This window comes from Lepus europaeus, chromosome 13 (genome assembly GCF_033115175.1).
Source record: "Lepus europaeus isolate LE1 chromosome 13, mLepTim1.pri, whole genome shotgun sequence".
NCBI classification, from domain to species: domain Eukaryota; kingdom Metazoa; phylum Chordata; class Mammalia; order Lagomorpha; family Leporidae; genus Lepus; species Lepus europaeus.
The window spans coordinates 46,289,150-46,312,922 of NC_084839.1; the positions used below are offsets into that span (position 1 = coordinate 46,289,150).

At 37.9% G+C, this 23,773-nt stretch overlaps 1 protein-coding gene and 1 pseudogene across 4 annotated transcripts in view; one reads left to right on the plus strand and one right to left on the minus strand.

Annotated features, from left to right (window-relative positions):
* NRXN1 (neurexin 1) overlaps positions 1-23,773 on the minus strand; it is a 1,232,227-nt gene that overhangs the window by 205,588 nt on the left and 1,002,866 nt on the right. The window lies entirely within an intron of this gene.
* On the plus strand, positions 17,794-18,375 carry LOC133773065 (rRNA-processing protein FCF1 homolog; annotated as a pseudogene).

Sequence of the window (23,773 nt, forward strand, 5' to 3'; positions counted from 1 at the left end):
TTCTTCCATGCTCAACTCTCAAATATTCTGCTAGAAAATCATGTTATTTTCTAACTATCAATCTGTAAGCGAAGTTTTCTTTTTCTTTAGAGACAGAGAGAGAGAGAGAGAGGTCTTCCATCTGCTGGATCACTCCCCAAATGGCCTCCCTGGCCAGACCTGGGCCCATTTGAAGCCAGGAGCCTGGAGCTTCTTCCAGGTCTCCCAAATGGGTGTAGGGGCCCAAGCACTTGAGCCATCGTCTACTGCTTTCACAAGCCATGGCAGAGAGCTGGATAGGAAGTGGAGCAGCCAGGACTGGAACCAGCACTCCTATGGGATTCTGGCACTGCAGGAGGCAGCTTTACCAGCTATACCACAGTGCCAGCCTTGTAAGTGACGTTTTCCACACATTTCATACATCCAGTTTGTTAATAAGGTTATATTCTAATGCACATCAACACAATACACTAACTCAAATGCAGTATGTTAGACAGCCACTAAGCATGCACCATTTCCTTCATTATTTTTCCATGAAAATTGAGTTCATTTAATAACTGCATTTACTAAGTGTTCATTTACTAGTCACAATCATTAAACTAAAATTCTCAGATCTCTTGCATCCTGTTCATTGGCCAGATATCTCCCCTCTATTTACTCTTGTAAATTTGAGAACACAATTACAAGCCTTCAATGACCCCCTCTATATCTCTCATCTTTGTTGCCCTGCATCAAACCTTTTCCTTTATTGGAAATACTTCTTTGCATCTCTGCTGTGTGAGACACTGACTATCTTATTTATCCTGAATTTAAACTTCTTCAGAAGTTTCTAGAGTGAAAATCATTCCACTTGATGAGAAGACAAAATCTAAAAGGGAGGTAAACAACCCAGATTTGTGACTTCACCTGTCACATTGCACTGCTTTACCTAAGCAGATGGCTTCCTTGCTCAGCCTGCTGCCGTAATCACACACAAATGCATATGACGTAACACACCACTTATTCTGATTTAGTCTCAGTAATGTCACATTTACTTGCTCAGAGCAATCACTCTTCCTTTTTAAAATATTTTTTGATTTTGCAAATATCCTTTGAAACACTAGTTTAGAATACACGGGGTTGTCAGTTCTTGTGGAGATAGAATGCTGTGAGATTCCAAGGGCTGTTCTGGGTCTTTGACATCAAGGGTAAGACTCAGAGTTAAATGGGCCTGACAGTATGTACCAGGCTCATCCAGGGCAAGCCACTGCTTCCTTTGCTAAAAGTGTATACACATCTACTTCAGAGGTCTAAGAGGATCACATGCTTGTTTTTAAAGTAAAGTGTTTAAAATAATGACCAGGCTAAATTAAGTACTCAATAAATATAACCTGTTATTACACCTTCATGAATAGAAAGTGAATATCAAAAGAAATCAGAAAATAGTGGATTTTTATTGCTTTTTGAAACACAAGTTATTCAGGTGCCCACATTATTTCTCTTGTCTCTATGATTTTCTTTGACCTTGATGTCCTTATATATCTCTATTAATAGAAAGGTACTTTAATGGTTTGTGAAGAATGGATTTAAAACCTTAATTTTGGGCTGGTGCTGTGGCACAGTAGGTTAAGCTGTGCTTGAGACACCCACATCCCATATTGGAGAGGTGTTTGGAGTCCCTGATCCTCTGATCCAGTACTACTGAGAATAAAAAAGCATAGTAGGGGTTTTCCTTATTTTTAAAGGTAAGATAGATAGATAGATAGATAGATGAATTTACATGTTGATGCAAGGCAATATACAAACAACTCTAAGATTACAGATCTAAAGAAAGTACAGCATGGACTGGGAGAAAACATTTACCAAAAAAAAATGTGATAAAGGACTACTATTCAAAATATACTAAGAATTCTTAAAACTCAACAACAAGAAAACAACCTGATTTGAAAAATGAGTAGTCACCTTACCGATGAAGACATAGAGAAGGTAAGTGGCATGAAAGGTACTCAACAGCACATAGCATTAGGAAATTGCAAATTGAAAAAAATGCTATTCCAATATACACATTTAGAATGGCCAAAGTCTGAGACACTGACAACACAGAATGCTGGTGAGGACACATAACAACAGGAACTCTCACTCACTGTTGGTAGGAATGCAGAATGTTACAGCGACTTGGATAACAGTCTGGCAGTTTCTCACAAAACTAAACATACTTTTATTAGCTATCATACAATCTGGGGACAGGTATTGTGGTGCAGACCATTATGCCCACATGCCATATTGGAGTGACAGAGTCTCTCAGCTCTGCCTCTGATCCAGCTCCTTGCTAACGTAAGTGCGAAGCAGTAGTTGACAGTTCAAGTATGTGAGTCCCTGCCACCCACGGAGGAGACCCGGACAGAGCTCCTGGCTCTGGACTTTGGCATGGCCCAATCCCTTCTACTGCAGCAATTTGATGAGTAAACCAACTGACGGTTAGGTGGAAAAATCAGTCTCTCTCTTTTTCTGTCTTCCCTCTTACCTCTTTGTCATCTGCCTTACAAATAAATAATATTTATAATAAAATAAAATATCCAACAACCAAGCTTTTTGTATTTACCCAATCAAGCTAAAATACTATGTGCATAGAACAATCTGTTCCTGGTTGTCTCGACCAATTGTATTGATTATTCTCAAAACCTGGAAAAGAGGAAGATGTCCTTCAGTGGACGAAAGGATAAACTTTGGTAGAGCCAGACAATGGAATAATATTCAGCACTAAAAAGAAATGGGCTATCAGCCATAAAAAGATAAGGATGAAACTAAGTAAAACATGACAATCTAAGAAGGCTATAGGCTATAGGTTCTCAGCTATGTGAACTTCAGGAAAAGGCAAAACTGTAGTGTCAGTAAAATTAGCAGTGGTTGCCAGGAGTTGGGAGGAGAGAAGGATGAGTCGGTAGAGCACAGGGGATTTTAGGGCATTGAAATGACTCTATATGATACTAAAATAGTGAATGAAAGTAATTTTATATCTGTCAAAACCCTCATAAAGCACAACATCAAGACTGAACCCTAATGTATACTATGCACTTTGATAATGATGTAGCCATGCATATTCACCAACTTTAACAAATGCACCGCTCTGTTGTTGGACATAGATGGTGTGATAGGCTGTGCAAGTTGAAGAAATGGGGTCTATGTGTAATGTCAGTGCTTTATGACTTCTGAAATGACTCTAAAAGAACACCTATTTAAATATATATTATATATAAGTATATATAGGATCAATCATAGAAGAATCAAAATTTTGAAGGTGCCCAAGCATAGACAGAATTAACATTCCTTGAGCACTAATTCTGATCTTGAAATTATCTAAGCAATGTATATGCATGTCCTCATTTAATCCTCATAACAAACTAATAAAGGGAACAACAATATTCTCTCCTTTTTCTAATGGCATAAGACTTAAAATAATGGGTAACTTTTTCAGTGCCACAGAACCAGTGTGGGGATCAGGCAGATATGAACCCAGGCTGTCTGCTCCATGGCCAGGCTTAACCAAGGTTCTACACTGTCTGTCTTGGTGGGAGAAGGAAATTTGGATGGACAAAGCAACAGGAAGAGCAAATCACATGGGGGAAAATCAAATTCACTTCTGGAAATTTTGCAACCCATGATGTGTTATGTGCTACTTATTTTCATTTAGTATTTCTTCAAGATGGCTAGTACACGTCCAAAATTAAGAGGCAGTAGTCTCTCTGTGATAACAGAATTATATTACACATATATATTTTTATTTAATTTATAAGTAGTTTTCTTATCAAGAAATCTTATTAAGGAGAAATAATTTTTATAGGGTCAACCTTGGAGCTAAGCAATTGTATGTGTTATCTTTTTAACACTAGTAGGTTAGATTCCTTGCCTAATTGATTCTTGAACCTTTCTGAATGTGTCTATAGCCACAGCTGGAAATTCTCCTAAGACTCAATATTTCTTTCTATTGTAATTAGTAATTTTTAACACAAGGCAAACACATTACAGGGTGAAGGAATAATTGCATGACTTACTGGGGTACTGTAAAAAGCCATGCAATTTCTGTTGATCTTCTACTGAGTTGTCTGCAGCAACTGAAGTTTATCAGAAAGATTTATGACACAGTATTACAGTCTCTAATAATTGACTTCGGGAAGCTGGGAGAACTCACTGATGTTAAAGTTATTATCTGAACCTCACAGGAGTAATTAGAGATAAAATCTAAAGTGTTAAGTTAGCAGCCAAAAAAAAAAAAAATATATATATATATATATATATATATGTATCAATTAAAGCCTTTGTCTACATTGGAGAAAAAAAGTGTTGAGGGAAAGAAAAGGTTCCAGTTTTTTTTAAAAAAATCTTACATTCAAACATGAATGCCAAAAAATTAGACCTCAAAAGCATTTCTCAAGTATCTAGGGATTTTGGTTGGGTCAGATCTCTACAGGAAAAGGACCCCCGGAGAGGTCCTCAGAGTAAGTTACTAGCATTGCTTTGTATATCCCAAACTGGAGGAACACTTGCACATCCACACACGTGGCGCTTACATAAAGGAAGGGAAACCTCTGCTTCTCCTCATGGCTCTTATGAGGATCCTGCAAAATCACTCTCCAGCCCTGCCTCTTTGACACTGGCATTTTGAAATATATTTGAGAAAATCATGTTAACAATTTTTAAAATTTTGCAGCATGAAAGAGGCATTGAATCTGGCACTGTGTTATACTGAGCAAAGCTACCTCCTGCAGTGTCAGCATCCCATATTGGCATCCGCAGTTCGAGTCCTTGCTGATCCACTTCTGATCCAGCTCCTTGCTTATGCGCCTTTGAAAGCAGCAGAAGATGCCCCAAGTGCTTAGGCCCCTGAACCCATGAAGGGGACTCAGAGGAAGCTTCTGGCTTCTGGCTTCAGATCTGCCCAGCTCCAGTCGTTGAGGCCATTTGGGGAGTGAACTAGTGGACGGATTTCTCTCTGTCTCTCCATCTCTTTTTCTCTGTAACTCTGACTTTCAAATAAATAAATAATACTTTAAAAGAGGAAGGAGGAAGAGGAGGAGGAGAAATAGGTGGAGGAAAAAGAAGAAGAAAATAGGCTGCTTTTCTTCTAAATCCAGGGCTCCAGCTAATGGCATTGATGTTATTTTTTCTTTCTTAAATATTTCTGACTTGATGCTGATCTTTCCCTGATATGCATCCAACTAAAAATGACTTAAAAACCCTTCATTTTTCTCATATCTAAGGGGGAGAGGTAGTGAGATGTCAGTGGGAAATAACACATGGTTTCCTTAACTGACCCCACTAAAGGCAACAGAAAATTTCCTATGTTCATGTGCATTAATGTAAATGCATACATATGTAAAATGTAATATATAATATATAATATAGCATATATATAAACATTTTGCAATAAAAGGGAACAGATATTTTCAGAATTTTTGTCATGACTGTTTTTGTCTGGATCTGGTTAGACAAGAAAATAAGAACTGAAGTAGACATGTACTTTCACGTTGAAAACTGAGGACCAAAAACCAATAAACATCTATTAGATTTATGGAAGATCTTTCAGTTCGCCAAATCCCCAAACTGTCGTGCAAAATAACAACAAGTTTTGAATTTCAAAATTATTAGGAGTGCCCACAATAATCCTTTAGCCCAGAGATAAGAAGAAAGAGTAATAAGAAAGCTAGGAGGAATTTTCCATACCCTGTTCCTCAACCCATAATTTAAATACAGGTATAAACTCTGAATAAGCAATACAAGCATTTATGTGCCGCATACATTTAAGCTTGAAAGGTAGAAGGCAATGTTTGAAAATATGTTTTTAATAAAGCATGTAATACAGAATAGACAAACACCAAAGTCAAGATGGATTGTAAGAGCAAGTAGTAAATGATTATACCTTCTTTCAAAAATCGTTTCTTGCTGTGTGGCTCAAAAAAGAATATTCTGCTTTAGAAAGTATTTTAAGTAATAGTGTGTATGTATTCACACAGCCACCAGAAGAGTTTCAATGGGTACTTCTCACCGATTCAGTGAGCCAAATCATAAAGCCTCAGGCTGTCAGAAAAAAAAATTACTGTAAATTTTGACAAGAATGTGACAAAAATATATGATATATTTTCAGCATTTCTAGTGTGAAAAGCAACAGTTTTGGCCCATGGCTTCTATTGCTAAGAAGGTTAATGTAATTACTTTTTATGTTATTGTCTAGACCCTATGACATTGGCAGGGTGTTTATTAAATGTCTTCACTGGAAATAAACTAGAGACCTAGGTGTTCTTTTTTTCTACTGTAAGAGCTATGTCCACTTCCAAAAGAACAGGATTTATGGCATAGCAAATGAACACAAAGGTAAAGGTGTTTATAAGAGAATGCAGAAGTTAAGTCTTAATGCTTAAAAGAATATGTCCCGCTCTATGTAAATACTCAAAAACAGGATTATATAGGGCAGGGGATACTCACAGGTTCATGTGCTTGTGAGTCCCCTGAGGATCTTGTTAAAATGCAGATTTTAACTCAGTCGCTCTGAGGTAGGACAGAATCTGCATTTCTCACAAGCTCCCAGATGATTCTGGAGCTGCCGAGCTGTGGTTCACACCTTGAGGACCGAGGTTATGATGTATAAGGGAGTTTCATGGATAGAATCAATCTTCTCAAGAAAGCTTTAAATTACTTGAGTGTAAATTATATGGACGGTCTACCTACCACAGCTCCCGAAAATCATAGCCTTGGAATGCTGAATATTTTTAGGGCAAAAAATAGAATAGCAATTTGACTATGGCATTTGAATTGATGTGTCTTTTTAGATGGGAGAAAAAATATTAGTGAAAGAGTATTTCTCCTAAGTGAAATTTTCCTTTCTCTAGCATTTACTAGTGGCACAATAGAGAGGAGAGTATGGCTATATGTTGAACAGCTGAGCTATTCATCTCAAGAAATTTGAGGGTCTTCATGGATTTAGTGGCTGCTGGGGCAGTCAGACCTTCAGAGTGTGTGTCTACCAGCAGCAGCACAGAGATGTAATCTGTAGGTCAAACATCAGTCACAGCATTCTTCTAATATGAATCCAGAATACACAGTAAGTCACCAATAGCAAACAATGTTTTGCACAAAAGTCAGAATTTAAAGCCAGGACCATTTTTGTTTAGGAAAGACTGTATCTCAAAGGGCACAATACTTGTGTGTTCCTCTATTAGCTTTTAACCTATCATCAGTCTCAGGAATTCCTGACAGGCTTTAGATTTCCATCTGTCAGTATGATTAAAACAGATGCCCCATGTCTCTGTGAAACAGAATTTTGTGCTCCTCACCTGATCTAATCTTGCCACAGACTCATTTGAAAATTAACTATGCAAACTGAATCTCTAATAGCCACTGCATCATGTTGTACTTAGTTTATGTTGGTCAGAAAGCCTAAATATTAGGTACTTCTGGAAGCCTGGTTGTCCTGAAAAAAAATTTTTTTAAGAAAAGGATATACACCATTCTAATTTACTCATTGTTCTTGGCTTGCTCTTTGTACTCCTTAAGGGAAATACCTTAGAGCCTTCTTGTATTTGAAAACAGTAAGCAGAGGTCACAATTAAGAATTGATGGAAATCCTTCTGAAAAACCCTGTTCTTTCATCCGAGCTTTCTTTGGCATGTCTAAAGCCCACTGGCAAGGATTAGGGAGATGCAAAACCTTACTGTAAACAGAGAAAGGTTCAAAGAGAAGGTTCATTTAAAAAGAGAGTATCATTTAAATGTAACATGAAAAAAAATATCTTTTTCAGGGTTAGTGGAAAATACAGTAAAACAGAGTAATCCTAGCTCAAGAGATTTCGTTTAAAAATCCCAATTCAGCTAACAAGGCAAAAGGAACTACATCTATAGGTGGATATAAAGCCTTTTGGTTCTCCTATCAATCTGTGCAACTGCCACCTAACCAATCTCACAGTGTCATATTTGTATTTCAATTTTTCTGTCACTTATTTTTCAACTACTATTAAAAAAGAATGATCCAAAAAAGCATTCCCACAAGTATTACAAAAAAGTTATTTTGTGGGCTTGTTTTAAAAAGATATTCCTCTATGGTTTTCACTCAAGGCATAAAGGGATCTGTGCACCCAATCCTCTGGACTCCATCATATGTTCTTTTTGAGCAGCAGTTAATAGATTCTTGTCTTATTGTTGATCAAGAAGTCAATAATGAAGAGACAAATGAAGACTTGGGCCATCTTCTACTGCTATCCCAGGCCATAGCAGAGAGCTGGATCAGAAGAGGAACAGCTGGGACTAGAACCGGCGCCCATATGGGATGCGGGTGCTTCAGGCCAGGGCTTTAACCCACTGGGCCACAGCACTGGCCCCGATTTGTAAAGTGCTTTCAAAGAGAATATATGTAAGATACAGGCAAATCCTATCCATAGGATTAAGAGTCAAAGGGATCACATAAACAAGACTAGTGTCTGCTAATACTAATGGATAGAATTTAAAAGGAGAGAACGATCCAACATGGGAAGTGGGATACACAGCAGACTCAGATGGCAGATGTCCTAAACAGCACTCTGGCCTCAGAATCAGCCCTAAGGCATTCAGATCTGGTTCAAAAGCCCATGAGAGTATTTCAGGCATGGAAAGCCAAGATATTCTGGCCAAAAAAATAAGCTAATAAAAGATCTCTGTGAGAGAGATCCCAGTGGAAAGAACGGTCCATCAAAGAAGGAGGTACCTTTCTCTGAAGGGAGGAGAGAAATTCCACTTTGACTATGACCTTGTCTAAATAAGATCGGAGTTGGCAAACTCAAAAGGCTTCCATAGCTTTGGCAACTCATGACAATAGCCTAGGGTGATTACTGATGTGATAAACAAGAGTGTCATTTGTTAAGTCAACAACAGGAGTCACTGTGCACTACTCCTCATGTAGGTTCTCTGTCCTTAATGTATTGTACAATGTGAATTAATGCTATAACTAATACTCAAACAGTACTTTATATTTTGTGTGTCTTTGTGGGTGTAAACTGTTGAAATCTTTACTTAATATATACTAAACTGATCTTCTGTATATAAAGATAATTGAAAATGGATCTTGATGTGAATGGAATGGGAGAGGGAGCGGGATATGGGAGGGTTGTGGGTGGGAGGGAAATTATGGGTTGGGGGGAAGCCAACATAATCCAAAAGCTGTACTTTGGAAATTTATATTTATTAAATAAAAGTTAAAATAAATAAATAAATAAAATTTTAACTAAATAAATAAATAAGGGGGAAAAAGATACAGAAAAATAGCACTAAAGTCTCAAAATTTAACAAACGGAGGGGTGGGGAGAGTAACTATCTAGCTTAGCTATTAGGATGCCCACATCTCACATCAAGATGCCTTGGTTTGAATCTTGGCTCCCGCTCCTGACTCCAGCTTTCTGCTACTGTATACCCTTAGAGGCAGCAGAGATGGCTCCAGTAACTGAACTCCTACATTTGACTATCATGGCCATTGAAGACATCTGGGAAGCAAATCAGCAAATTGGACCTCTCTCTGACTTTCTGTTTGTCTCTTCTCTCTCGCTCCCTCTCAAATAAATTAACTAAAAAATATATAAATATGTGCTAGTACATGCATCTTTATACAATTTGGTTAGAGAACTGTGGAAAATGTCCATGGACATAAATACCTACACATACACATATGCAGATATTCTTCCATCCCATGCATACACATGCATGCACACATACTAGGGCAGAATGTGAACCCTAGGACCAGGAACTACGTATTAGCATGCTATTCCTCATGTTAAAGTACAAATGTGAGAGGAGTCAGGTTAGCAGACAGTCAGGTTGGTTCCAGTGGAAATGAGGGAAGGGAAATCTCTTTGAGACGGTGCAAAATGCATTTTTCTCCCCAAGAGCTACCTTTAGCAAGACAAAAGTGCCTGCCCCCTCCTTGGTAGCTTCTAATTCCTATCATGAGAGTAGCAAAGGAGTGGTGATTCCATTCTTCTATTTCCCAGTTTACTGTGAAAATATGTCACCTACCCCACCCTTCTGATTTTTTTTTTTTTTTTGTCTTATCATGAGCAAGCTGGACAGGCAAGATTACAAATCTGGCCTTTTGATGGATTTTGTCCCCGCCTTCTGATTGATAGCTGCTGCCTTTTTTTTTTTTTTTTCTCTTTCCCCACAAAGTGCTTAAAAGACTTAGCCCCTCACAGGTCAGCGGGTTCTGCCCCTCTTGGAGCCTCCCTCCTGGCTGTTGCAGCAGGTTTCTAACTTACATAAATCTTGCTTTTCTCTTTATCTTGTCTGCATGGAAATTCTTCTTCCATATGAGACAAAGAACTGAGGTAACCTTTCTCCACTGCCATTTCACCCATAACACAAACATCTTTCCTAGTGGCTTAAACATAGACATATAGCTCATTAAAATAGCTAACTTTTTAATAAGGCCATTCAATTTAGTGGCTTGTTAATAGTATTTCTTCTCAGGTTTCCTTAAATATTGTTCCTTTTTGGAATTTACTTTGTACAGACTCAAGGTAAGTTTTGAAAAATGTGTCTTTTGATATATTATTACCCATAAGCTCTCATACATTCCATCCTCACTGTAGTTGGTTTCCATGAGGGCATTTGAGGGAAACAGGGAGTGACCTAGTGATCATTTGTTCAGATTCACTGACTAAAATGAAGCTCTGATTAATTGATGATACCTGAACTTAGAGGGTGATAATAGTAACAGCAGACACTATTCATTAATCATAACCAGTATGCCAGTGATCGTTTTGAGTACTTATTTATCTTACCCTATTTTATCCTAACAAATTTTTTTTAAATGGCAGCATCATAAAAACAGATAATGAAGCTAAGGTACAAAAACTTAGGAAAGAATACTCAGCTAATCAGTGGTAGAACAGGGTTTTTAAATTTTCGTTGTTTTATTTGAAAGTATCTCTATGCGGGACATTGTATCGCTCACTATAAAAGCCTCTTAATCAGTAAAGCATAAGGAATGGCACAAGAGGAGGGGTAGAGACTATGATCCTTTTGATTAAGATAGAAGAAAACATCCTAGTGCTTTGTTATGAAGGCTTGGAGAGACTGATGCATTGATGTACTGAAAGCAAATCTAAAGACAATGGTACAAAAAATAAATTTTCTGAAGATTGCCAAAGGTCAATCAATCTGTGGGTTACACATAGCGTGAAATGAAACAGCATTCCACAGGAATGGAGAAAGACAGAGTATAACAACAACATCTGCCAGGGCAATTTCTTCAGAGAATCTTCTCATGAAAAAAAGTCTTTGGAGAGAAAGTGGTACAGTCACCGAATTTCACAAAAAAGGAAAAAAGAGTCTCTTTAATGTTAACATATTCAGAACACAACTAAAGGCAGTCCTTCAACTCTAGACAGCCAAACTGCACTAGAGCAGACACACATGCTGTTTAAACAACCTTCAAGAAATTCCATTTGTTTACCAATATCTATTCACACCTGCAGAGAAGCACCTCTCTTCACTTATCTGAAAGTGACAATGAATCAAAAGTCCCTTCTCTTCTGTTACCAGAGGTGATAATGGAGAAGCTCCGATCCCCACCAGAAGCTCCGATGCCTTCCCAGGGCGACTGAGAGCAAAGGCTCATTTTTCTAAGTGAAAATCCTTCCCTGAGGAGTTGCGCTAATGAGGTCCACAGCAATGCTTGACACTTGACAACTCTAATTATCTCGGAGTGACTGTGGAGAAGTTCTCCTTCAGGTGGCCTGTTCTCAGGAGATCACCCAAGTGAACTGCAGTCCCTTCCCCACTTCCATGTTCACAACACCTGGGGCTTTGTTCTTTGTGCTTGGCTGTTGTGAAGACACTCTGATCTCATCTGACATGACCTGCCCAAGTGGAAGAAGCAGGCACAGAAACACCTCGCAGCAGACTGCCTGTTCCAGTGCGTGTGCAGAGACTTTCCCAGCTCTCAGAGATTGCCACCACGAAGAGTTTCCTTCTGAAATTTGTTCTTTCCAAAATGGAAGTATTATTTTTTCCAAATATTCCAAATACCCACTAAATTATTAAGTAATCTGGCCTTTTTTTTTTTTTTTTTTTTTGACAGGCAGAGTTAGAGAGAGAGAGACAGAAAGGTCTTCCTTCCATTGGTTCACCACCCAAATGGCCGCTACAGCTGGCACGTTGCAGGTGCCTCCTCCTGGTCTCCCATGTGGGTGCAGGGCTCAGGCACTCGGGCCATCCTCCACTGCCTTCCCGGGCCACAGCAGAGAGCTGGACTGGAAGAGGAGCAACCGGGACTAGAACCCGGTACCCATGTGGGATGCCAGCGCTGCAGGTGGAGGATTAACCAAGTGAGCCATGGTGTCAGCCCCAAGGCCTTTTTTTTTTTTTTTTAAGATTTATTTATTTGAAAGGCAGAGTTAGAGAGAGGGAGAGACAGAGAGATCTTCCATCCACTGGTTTACTCCCCAGATGGCCACCATGACCAGAGCCAGACCAATCTGAAGCCAAGAGCCAGGAGCCTCATCTTGTTCTCCCACATGGGTGCAAGGGCCCAAGTACTTGCATCATCTTCCATGCTTTTCCCAGGTCATTAGGAAGAAACTGGATCAGAAGTGGAGAAGCTGGGACAGGAACTGGCGCCCATATGGGATGCCAGCATGCCAGGCAGCAGCTTTACCCACTAAGCTACAACACTGCCTCCCTGGCCTATTTACATGATTGCTAAGACTTGAATTCATGTTTTAAATGAATTCATTTATTCACTCATTTGTTCAACACATCTATTATTAAGAGTCTCCTGCATGTCAGATGTCAGGCCATCTTTCATTAAATCTCTCCTGAGCAAGTAAGCTCAGAACAATTATTTCTTCCTTTGTTTCAAAAAAAAAAAAAAAGATACTAAATTTTAATAGTGCTCTATTGATTATTAATGTTTCTTAAAATATAAATCATTTTATTTTAAACTGATTTTTATCTGTTTATTGCAAAATAGTTTTAAAGTAACAAAATAGTGTGAGGTAGCAATGCATGAAGTTCCCACATACCACTCAGCCCACTTCTCCTAATATCTCATATTATTACCACTGTCAAAATTAATAAACCACAACCAGCTTTGCCTATTTTTTGTACAAAATCCTTTTATCCCTCTCAACCTGGCCAGCCTTCAGTAGTCAACTTTCTATGATTAAAATGAGGTTTTCTTTCTGGTTATTTTTAAATTTTAGCTCCTGCTAAAATTTCTCTGTCTGACTCATTTTATTCAACATGATATCTTCCAGTTTCATCCATTCTGCTGCAAATGACAGGACTGTACTCTTTTTATAAGTGAATACTATTCCATTGTGTATATATACCACATTTCTTTATCCATTCATCTGATGATGGGCGCCCTGGTTGATATTTTGACTATTGTGAACAGTGCTGCTGTCAACACGGTGGAGCAGGTATCACTTTGATATAATGAGCTAATGTCTTTGGGTATATACCCAGTAGTGGGATTGCTGGATCATTTGGGAGTTCTATTTCTAGTTTTTAAAGAAATCTCCATACTATTTTCTACAGTAGCTACAGTAATTTACATTCAACCCATATTTACTAAATACTTTCTATATGCCAGATACTTTTCTAGATTCCAGGGAGACAGAACTGAAAAAACAAAACAGACAAAATTAATTCTAGAATGTGCAAAGAGAGAAAAATTTAGATAAATAGGCAAAATATATAGTGTAAGAAGGGAGTTAGGGAACTATGAGAGGAGACACTGAATGAGTAGACAAAGAAGGTCTTACAAAAAGGTGACCTTGTAAAGGTCAGAGGAGATTACACTCAGAACCATCTTAATTTCTAGAAGGAAAACCCTCCATAGAGAAGCTCAGAGGTAGAGGGATGGCATTTGTGGTTGCAATAAAGTAATTAATGGGTAAAGAGGAATATACATACAGCATAACTGCTTGTCAGAACTTTTATGTCAATGGCAGAATTCTACATTTTACTCTGGGTGAGATAGGTGGTTACTGGACAATGTTGAGAAGATGAATGACACAATTTGATTTAAGATTTTACAAAGTTCATCCTCAGATTCCATGAGAATAGCTTGAAGGGAGCCTAAAACACAAGCACTGAGAACAGTTATCGGACTATTGAAATAGTGAGAGAAAGAGTAGATTTTGAGGAGACTATTAGGTTAATCTTTTCTGAAAATATTTTCTAAATTTAATATTTTCTAAAAATAGTTGCTTTGAGAAAGACACGCAGAGAGACACAGAAAGGCAGACAAAGTACTGCCATCTGCTAGGTCACTTGCCAAAGCTTGCAACAACTGGTCTGGGCCAGGTGGGAGCCAGATGTGAACTCAATCCAAGTCTACTATGTAGGTGACAGGAATAGTATTGGAGCCATCGTCAGCGTCTGCATTAGCAAAGAGCTGGTGTCAGGAGCCAGAGCTGGGAATCAACCCAGATATTCTGAAGTGGGATTTGAGCACCCTAATCAGCTACTTAACCAATAGGCCAAGCATCTGTGCCCAGATTAATTTTTACAACTAAAGTATATACAGCACTGGGTAATAAGCAGGGGATAAGAATTCAGAATGCAGAGGTAAAATTTAGAATTATCACCAACAGATAGCATTTAAAGCCATGAGAAAGCAGGGGATCTTTAGGAGAAGTATAGACAGTAAAAAGAAAAGGCTGAGATGTAAGGTTTACAGGTTTCTAATAATTAATGATCAGAGAGATAAAGAGAAAGCTGAGGAGACGCAGAAAACTGGAAGAAAATCCAGGAAACTGCATGAGTCTAGAAACAAAGCAAGTCTAATGTGGAAGAGGAATCATTAGCCATGCAAAATGCCTGCTTGTAGTCCATGAACATGAGAACGAAGTATTGATATTGATGATTGCTATTGATCTTAATAGTAATATTGAACAGACTTTTCCTACATATGTTCTGTATTCATGGCAACCAGAGCTTGTCTTGGACAGGGAATCAAAACTTAAAAGTTCCATTCCAAAGGTGTATGTGTATGTGTAAACACACACACACACACACATTGACTAGACTCTATTGACTAGAACTCTAAACATCATTTTTAATAGACCTTTTTCATTTTTCATATACTTTATTTCAGAATAGATTATAGGTGACTTTTGCAGGAAGCCCATTTTTTCCTTTTGTTAATACATGGAACCAGACCCAACAGTAGAACCAGAAATCTTTAATGCATCCAGTTTGGTGATGATGACAAATGCACACAGATGTGTAACCACCATGGCAGCAGGATATAAAATATTTCCATCAACCTGCAAAGTTCCACTGTGCCCTGTTGTGATCAATATATTCCTTCACCCTAGGAACTAATAACACTTCATTAGATTTTACTCCCTGTAGTTTTTGTCTTTTCCAGAATGTCTTACAAGTGGAGTCATACATCTTATTATTTAAAAATTATTTCATAGGCAAACATTTACCAAATGAAACATAAAGTATTTGAAATATATCTTTCCCGTCCACTAATGCAGCTTTGGTCATAGGATGGTCCTCAAGGACTTCATCATGATCTTTTGCTATGAACTCAGCACATAGAGATCTTTAGCATATGTGAGTTTGTACAACCATTGATTCCTAACTCATTAGACATTAATCAAATTTATTTTTGAAGTAAAAATCAGAACTCCTTTGCTCTGATTACACATGCATATACATATAGACCAATACAAACATTTCTATTTTGAAACTGTACTTATTCCTTTATAGTCTGAATGAGCCACAAAGTCCCAGAAACTATAACTGTCTTATAATCAATTTCTGATTTATTGAAAATGTGGCAGTCACATGAGCTTTCAAGTCACACTGTGATCCTCAGCACTCTTAACTTTCAGTAGTAGCATCTGAATATAAAATGAATAGACTTCAATAAAATCTAAATCATCTTTTTTTAAAAAAATTTCAAACTATCTTAGTAGCATAGAATTGTATTTCCAGAGATTTCTCACTGATGGAGCCTTTAAGCATATAAGATTATACATCTGGCCTTGTACCCAAAACGGGCTGACAGGACATGAAATCCTGGGGATAACAAGGATATAGCTATTTCTTTTTCAAGACATTTTGTCAAACTGAACTGGAAACTGAGGAGACAGATGAAACTGGGACAACTCAGTGGCAAGAGAGCAAAGAAAAATTATGTATCTGTCCATAAAACATATTAACTAAGATTCTGGCTTTAATATTAATATTTTCTGTTATAGTTAAGCTTCAAAGTTAATGAAATTCTCATTTGTATGCTGATGTAGGAACATGAATATCAAGTTACAGATGGGATGAAAATTAGCAATAAGAAAAGGAAGGAAAATAAACGAAAAATTCCGATAGAGTTTAACACACACATAGACCCACATTCATAACAGGATAATACAAAGAACATGAGTATATTTTGGAGGTTACCTTCTTGAAGGAGTTCAAACTATTCATCATTCTACTGCACTTTTCTGTGGTATAACCTAACTAGGATTTTTTGGTTTTAGACAAAAGGTAGCTTTTTGTTTCGGAAGAGTATGAGTGACCTGTTTACTGTATTAGGAAATAGGCTGTTTTATTCAAGAGACCATAGGAACAGAACAAAGCTAAAGGACAATAGCAAAGAAAGGGAAATTATAGTCTTAGGAATAAAAACGTATTCCATACATGTAGGCACTTAGAGTGACTATTAAAGTGGTGCCAATAGGCCAGATTTTAAACATACGCCCTTTTCAGCATACAATTTTAGTACAGAAATTGACATATTGAGCATGCAACACCATTAGAACATTGATCTTTCTGCTGCAGATGTGTTTGATTGACCTTGAATAAATGTCAGGAAAAACATCTTTCCTGTGCTTTTTTTCTGACTATAATTCACCTTCCTTCATATTTAACTGTTTCTTCATCATTTATAACCTGTGTTCTGTTTAAGTGGTAGGTACAGGTGCAATACAGCAGATAAAAGAAAAATGATAATGTTATAACTAAATATAAGGAGATATTTGTTGAACAAAAAATTGGGACTGCTGATACAACTGATATAGTAATATCTCTTGTAGAGTCCCAGAAAATTCAATTTTTTGAGAAGCAGCTAAGATACAATGAAAACAAAAATAGGAGGTGAATAATTTTCCAACTTTGGAGTCAGTATATTTTATTATTAGGTATTCATTCTAGCTTACATCAGAAAATACGTGAAGCAAATGAAGATCAATTTTCTTTTTTTGCTTTTCTACAAGAGGGCATCTCATTAACATTAATAGAAACTATGTTCACAAAAAGTCATTAACATTAATGGAAACTATGCATAGAAAAAGCCCTAGATTGGTTTAAGGTCTTAAAGGAACTTCTGCATTTCTCTCTACCCAAAAAGACAGTATGGAAGGATACTAATCAAATTTTGCCTCAGCTCTTTAAATTATATATTTCATTAAATTATATTTATTAAATCCTAAATTGAGTAGCACAAGAAAACTCAAGCTGCAATAATATTTACTCTCCCAATAAACTAGGAGCTTTCACAAACCATGTATCTTACTGAAAGTCACTGGGCAAGTTATATGACCATGGTTCTCTTGAGCATCCCCTTTGTGTATGCAATTAGACTATCTTCCAGGAGCTAAAATGATTAGCAGTAAATATAAATTTAATAGCTCTGCTTTGCAGTTCTCTAGTCACTCTTGGTTCCACCATCCACTGGGGAGATAAGATGAATGAGAGCCAATCAACTCAACACAGGACAATAAAGGAAACTGAACTAAAAGGTAGGGGAACTTTTAAAAGCCAAGATAAGTGCTGGAAGAAACAAGAGTGTGGCAAGAGCATGAGGAAGCAAAAGAAAGCAAAGAAGCACACAACCATGAAGCAAATGCTTACTCTAAGAGATCAAAGCCTTAAAGAAAAGGATAGCTTAAAACTGAAAAAGAAGGAAAAGAAAGATTCCAGTGCACTGAAAGACAAGTCTCCCAGCACCCTTCCTACTTATTCTTCCAATATAATACTCAACTTGGCCTACCTTACCACATCCTGTCTAATACCAACTTTATCATCTTTTCTACTAAAACCAAACTGGACTTAATAAATCAGTAATGGATTGTCTGTATGTCAGGGGTATTCCTGATTGTGTAATAGCAGACACTGAGAAATTGAGGTAGAAGTATTAAAAGTTGCTAAGGATTGCCAAGGATCCAAGATTTGAATGATTATCATGCACACACAAAGGAATCTATCGGGATGACTGTTTAGTACAGAGAATGACTCAGCAAAAGTGTCACACTGTGCCACAGTTGACCAGGACCTTAAATGAAGAATTCTGAAGATCCCTGCAGTTCCTATTGTGTACATTTCTAACCACAGATACAACATCGAATGGATGCCAGACTTTTATGGAGCCCCTCAGTTCTAATTCTTCCAAACACAGTTTCCTGGCCTTCCTTTAACCAACTTTGACTAATCATGCTATAGCATGAATTATTATTCTCTACATACTTTTGCTGTATTATGAACTGAGTATAATTAAATACACTCACTTACTTTATGCTGACTGGGAAAAAAGGGCAAGATAAAACAAAAAATAAGTCAAATAAAATACATTCTTTATTTAATACTTATTTCACCTGTGTGCCAAAACACTGTTCTAATTTTTTTTTAATTTTAAGGTATATAAATATCATCTATTTCATGTACACAGATTTAAGAACTTTCCACCCTACCCTTCTTCCTGCCCACACTCCCACCCTTCTTCCTCCTTCATCTCCTAATTCCTCTCTTAAATTTACAATGATTTACTTTCAGTTTACTTTATGCTCAGCTTTTTTCTTTTTCTTCTTACTATTTGTTGAACTCTTTACTTAGTGTAGAGTTAATCTTGCAATTTTTTTTTCAATGAACAAACTCAAAGCATTGCTGAATCATATGTGACTTAAATTTTTTAACCCGATGAAAATATTGCTTTAAAAATATAGAGAGTTTTTGTAACTTGGAAGGGGTTTGTAAAACATATTTGTATTTCAAATCTAATTCTGCCTAGCTATTCAAATTCCTCAGAGATGGGCTTTTTAAAAATTTACCAAAATCGGCCGGCGCCGCGGCTCAATAGGCTAATCCTCCGCCTTGCGGGCGCCGGCACACCGGGTTCTAGTCCCGGTCGGGGCACCGATCCTGTCCCGGTTGCCCCTCTTCCAGGCCAGCTCTCTGCTGTGGCCAGGGAGTGCAGTGGAGGATGGCCCAAGTCCTTGGGCCCTGCACCCCATGGGAGACCAGGAGAAGCACCTGGCTCCTGCCATCGGATCAGCGCGGTGCGCCGGCCGCAGCGCGCCTACCGCGGCGGCCATTGGAGGGTGAACCAACGGCAAAAAGAAGACCTTTCTCTCTGTCTCTCTCTCTCACTGTCCACTCTGCCTGTCAAAAAAAAAAAAAAAAGAAAAAGAAAAAAAAATTACCAAAATCTTCTCAATTTTTTTCATATCATCATCAGAGTTCCATGGAAAACTGGCAAAAGTGTTGGTTTAAGATGTGCTCTCTTGTATATTTTTTACAATGCATTTCAGCACTTTTCCCCTAATACAGGGGACACAAGATCTGGGACATAGCAAAGACATGGAGTCTTATGATTACTATATGTAATGATGAAGTCAATAAAATACAGACAGCTGTTATACTTTGTTTTTGATCCCATAAGAAACAACCCCTAAGTCTTAAGGGAAAAAAAAAAAACATTATTTCTTTACTTATTTGAAAGACAAAGTTACAGAGAGAGAAGGTAAGATAGATCTTCCATCCACTGGTTCACTACTCAAATGGTCACCAAAGCTGGGGCTGGGCCTCCAGCCATGTCTCCCACTTGGGTGGCAGGGGCCAAAGTATGTGGACCATCTTCCAGTATTTTCCCAAGTGCATTAGCAAGGAGGTGGACTGAAAGTGGAGCAGCCGTGCCTTAACTTGTGCCCATATAGGATGCAGGTGTCACAGGTGATGGCTTAACCCACTGAACCACAACATCCGCTCCAGTCTGTAAGTTTTAAAGCACGCAACTTATCCCATCACATGTACTTCTATGTATAATAAAGGAAATATAAACTAAGAATCAAAAACAAAAGCTAAAAAGGATCAGGGAAAGAACAGTCTTCAACTTAATCTGATAACATAGGGCTTTTAAACACTTCCTCCCAGGGAGCATCAAGCAAACATGAGACTCATAGAAACGACTTCCCCTGACTTTGCTCTGTGAAACTTTCATTGTTTCCTGTGACTTTGCTCATTTCATCCTGCATTTCTTCCTCCATCACTATTCCCCATGTAACATGCCTGAAAGACTGATTACTTGTGTAAGAGGAATAAACGGATGCCATGGAGCAAAATCAATCTCATTCTGATTGCTGAATGGCTATCTGACATCCAAAAAGTGTTTCCCAGGATACGAGAGACTGTTAAAAAAAGTTCTTAATAAGTATAGCATTTGGAAAATGAATACAGTTTTCAAAAACTGCAAGCCCAATTGAGGCAAATTAATTTCTGAAGTTATAAAACACCAAGGAAACCCTGTTATTTTCCTGTTCTCTTAGCTAATACCACAGTAAATTCAACAAACAAGCGACAGGATCATACCTGAATAGTTCAGTTTTATCATATTTATTTGAGTAAAGAAGCATTTTTCTCTTGACGTCCAAATGATATAAAACTAAGGGGAAGCAAAATTAGCTTTCTTTGTTCAAAACTCCTATTATCTTTGCTTAAATACTTAGATATGGTTCTGACTACATCACATTCTCTCATAAAAACGGGACATGGGAGTCAGCGCTGTGGCATAGCAGGTAAAGCCGCTGCCTGCAGTGCTGCATCCCATTTGGGAGCCAGTTTGATTCCCGGTTGCTCCACTTCCAATCAGCTCTCTGCTATGTCCTGGGAAAACACTAGAAGATGGCCCAAGTGCTTGGACCCATGCACCAGCGTGGAAACGCAAAAGAAACACCTGGCTCCTGGCTCCTGGCTTCGGATTGGCCCAGCTCTGGCTGTTGTGGCCAACTGGGGAGTGAACCAGTGGATGGAAGTCTTTTCTATCTGTCTATGTCTGTCTCACTTTCTCTCTCTCTCTTTCTTTGCAACTCTGCCTTTCAAATAAATAAATAAATCTAAAAACAAAAAAAAAATGGGACATAATTTAGTGAAGTAAGATGCTGAGAAGTTTATTGACCAATTTCCTCTAGAATATAATTAAAAAGGGTAACATTTCCCCCTACACACAAAATAAGATTGTAGAAAATTCAATTCAAATTTGCACAGGAATATTGGTTTAAAATAAAATAATTATCCGATTTCCATAAAGGAAGGAGCACTAATAATTTAAAGAAAAAATATTTTGATTGAGTGACATGGTAAGTTTCATAAACCATACTCCATGTGCCTAATATAAAAATGAAAATTTTAATGTTAACATAGAGGACAATGGAATTGAATACGGAAACCAAGCTGATAGACAAATTTGGTTGCTTGAAAAAAAGGCAATCTTTGCAAAAAAATAGAAAGCCTTGATGGCATCATGTCAGGATTTTGTAAGACACTATCAGCAAAGTCATTTTGGCCATTCCATATGTGGTTGGAATTAACAATAATGAATATATTAATTTTAATACTGGGAAGAAAGTCTCCATGATATGTTTGAGGATTTGTACTTGAAATGTCTTCAAGTAACAATTAAATGATATTTATTTATTTATTTATTTTAAAGTGAACTAAAAAATAACTTAGAGCTTCCATTCAATACCTAAAGGGAAACTGCCAGACACTGTCATATACCCACAAGTTGCTTCATCTTTTCTTACAAAGTTATTCTATAAGCAGGTAAATGTGCCCACTTTACAGATGACAACACTTAGACTTAGAGAGAGTAATTAACTTCCAAGGCCACATACTATTCTGTCCCTTCAGTCTTGTTCTTCCAGGCCCAGGAGTTACATTCTATTTTTCTATCCAGAAGTTGTTTTCTAATGGCACACTCATGCCAATCTGGGTGGTGAATTTGAAATTTCCCTTAATTCCTTTGCTCCATCCCCAGAAGATGTTCTGAAGATGATCACAGAAAACAGGAGGTAGAACTTCTAGTATAAGGTGCAACAGGGTTCTTCCTTAGGCATAATCCCTTAAGAAGGCCAAGCAGGCACCAAAATGCGTACCACAAAAAATACCACCACCCAGTACACATGGCTGTTTTTCAGAACCGAGACATTCTAACTCCTCAAGCAGAACAGCAAAAGATGTGAGTTAAAACCCAACTTGAAACTAAAGAGAGTGTCCTCTATTTAAGTGGTTTGCAATAGGGAAAAGAAAAACATGTAAACAAACCCCATACAAAAACAACAAAGTTTTCTGTACTTGGACAATTTTTAGAAGATCTGGATTGAAAAAGATCAGCTTTCTTTACTGCTTTCACTCCTCATCGTTAAGAGGCTAACCATCATTACGAACTCTGACAAGGCTTCCAGTCTGCCTGTGCTCTGCTCAGATCTGTTAGAAATCCTGCTTGGTGCACTCTCCATGAGGAGACTGGAAGGGAGTAGCTGCAGCATAAGGCAGTTTTTTGAGGATTCAGGGACTTGGAATCTTGGCCAATTCTTTTCCAGATATAATGACTAATAATAGTCAATAAAATATTTTTAATGATAAAGTCCAAATTCATTAGTCAATAAAATATTTTGATGATAAAGTCCAAATTCATCTAAATTGATAAAAGCCAAATGTATTTAACTTAAAAGTGTCTTTATTGGTACCATATTAAGAAAATATTATTCCTTTTGGAAACCATGTCCAGGCAATCACTCAGGCACCTTTGAAAGCCATTTTAATTCTTGCAGGACTCTGATTGTTTGGAAGCAAATCTTTAGTGGGGCAAAGTGAGATATTTCCCAAAATGTGTTAGATGGTGTCATGGTCTGAATGTGATTTGGTCCCCAAACTCATGCTGGTCTTTAAAATCTAAAGTCATAATGTTACCAAGAGGGTGAAGATTAATCCAATTACAGTTTAGTAGATGGGCTTAGAGGCCATTCTTAGATCACTGGAGGAGTGCCTGCTCAACAGTTGAACCTCATGAGAAGATTGCTATAAAAAAGACTGAGTTGGGCCTAGGATCTCTCTGTTGCTTCCTAATTTACCCTGTGATCTTCCCTTTGTATGTATTCTGCCAAAAACCCTTACAGTCGACAAACCCATGTGGTTGCCTGGTCTTGGCCTTGAATCTCCAAAACTGTAAGGCAGATACCTCTTTTCTGTTTGTAAAATTAGTTGCCTTGGGTATTTTGCTGTAGTAACAAAAAAGCTGACTAAAACACTCATTTGAGTTGAAGAGCTGCAAACATGTCCATTATTGATGTTCAGGAGAATGGCATTTACACAATCCTTTCTTCACTTAATCAATCATTAATATCTGTTGGGGAGCATCCTGAGAGGCTAGTGCTTCAAGGCCTATCCCCACATTTGAATACCACTAACACAACCTTACTGCTTTACTCTGTTATCGTCAATAACGAATTAGAGTTTTTCTGCATAAATTTCTATCTTCAAGAAAAAAACCAGGCTCATTCTCGGAATCTCTTCTGAAGCCTAGGGTTGAACGAGCTACACCCACTCACTCTGGGAGGTGCAGCTGTCAGGAAGGTGGGCAACACTCTTCCACAGGACAGAGACCTTGTCTCAGCCGTCTCTGGGATCTCTAGAGTGCTCTGCAGAGGACTGACAGTGAGTTCAATACACGTTTCTGCAATAAGGCAGAAATAAGTGCTCTGTTGCCACTTACAGTGCAGGGCAGC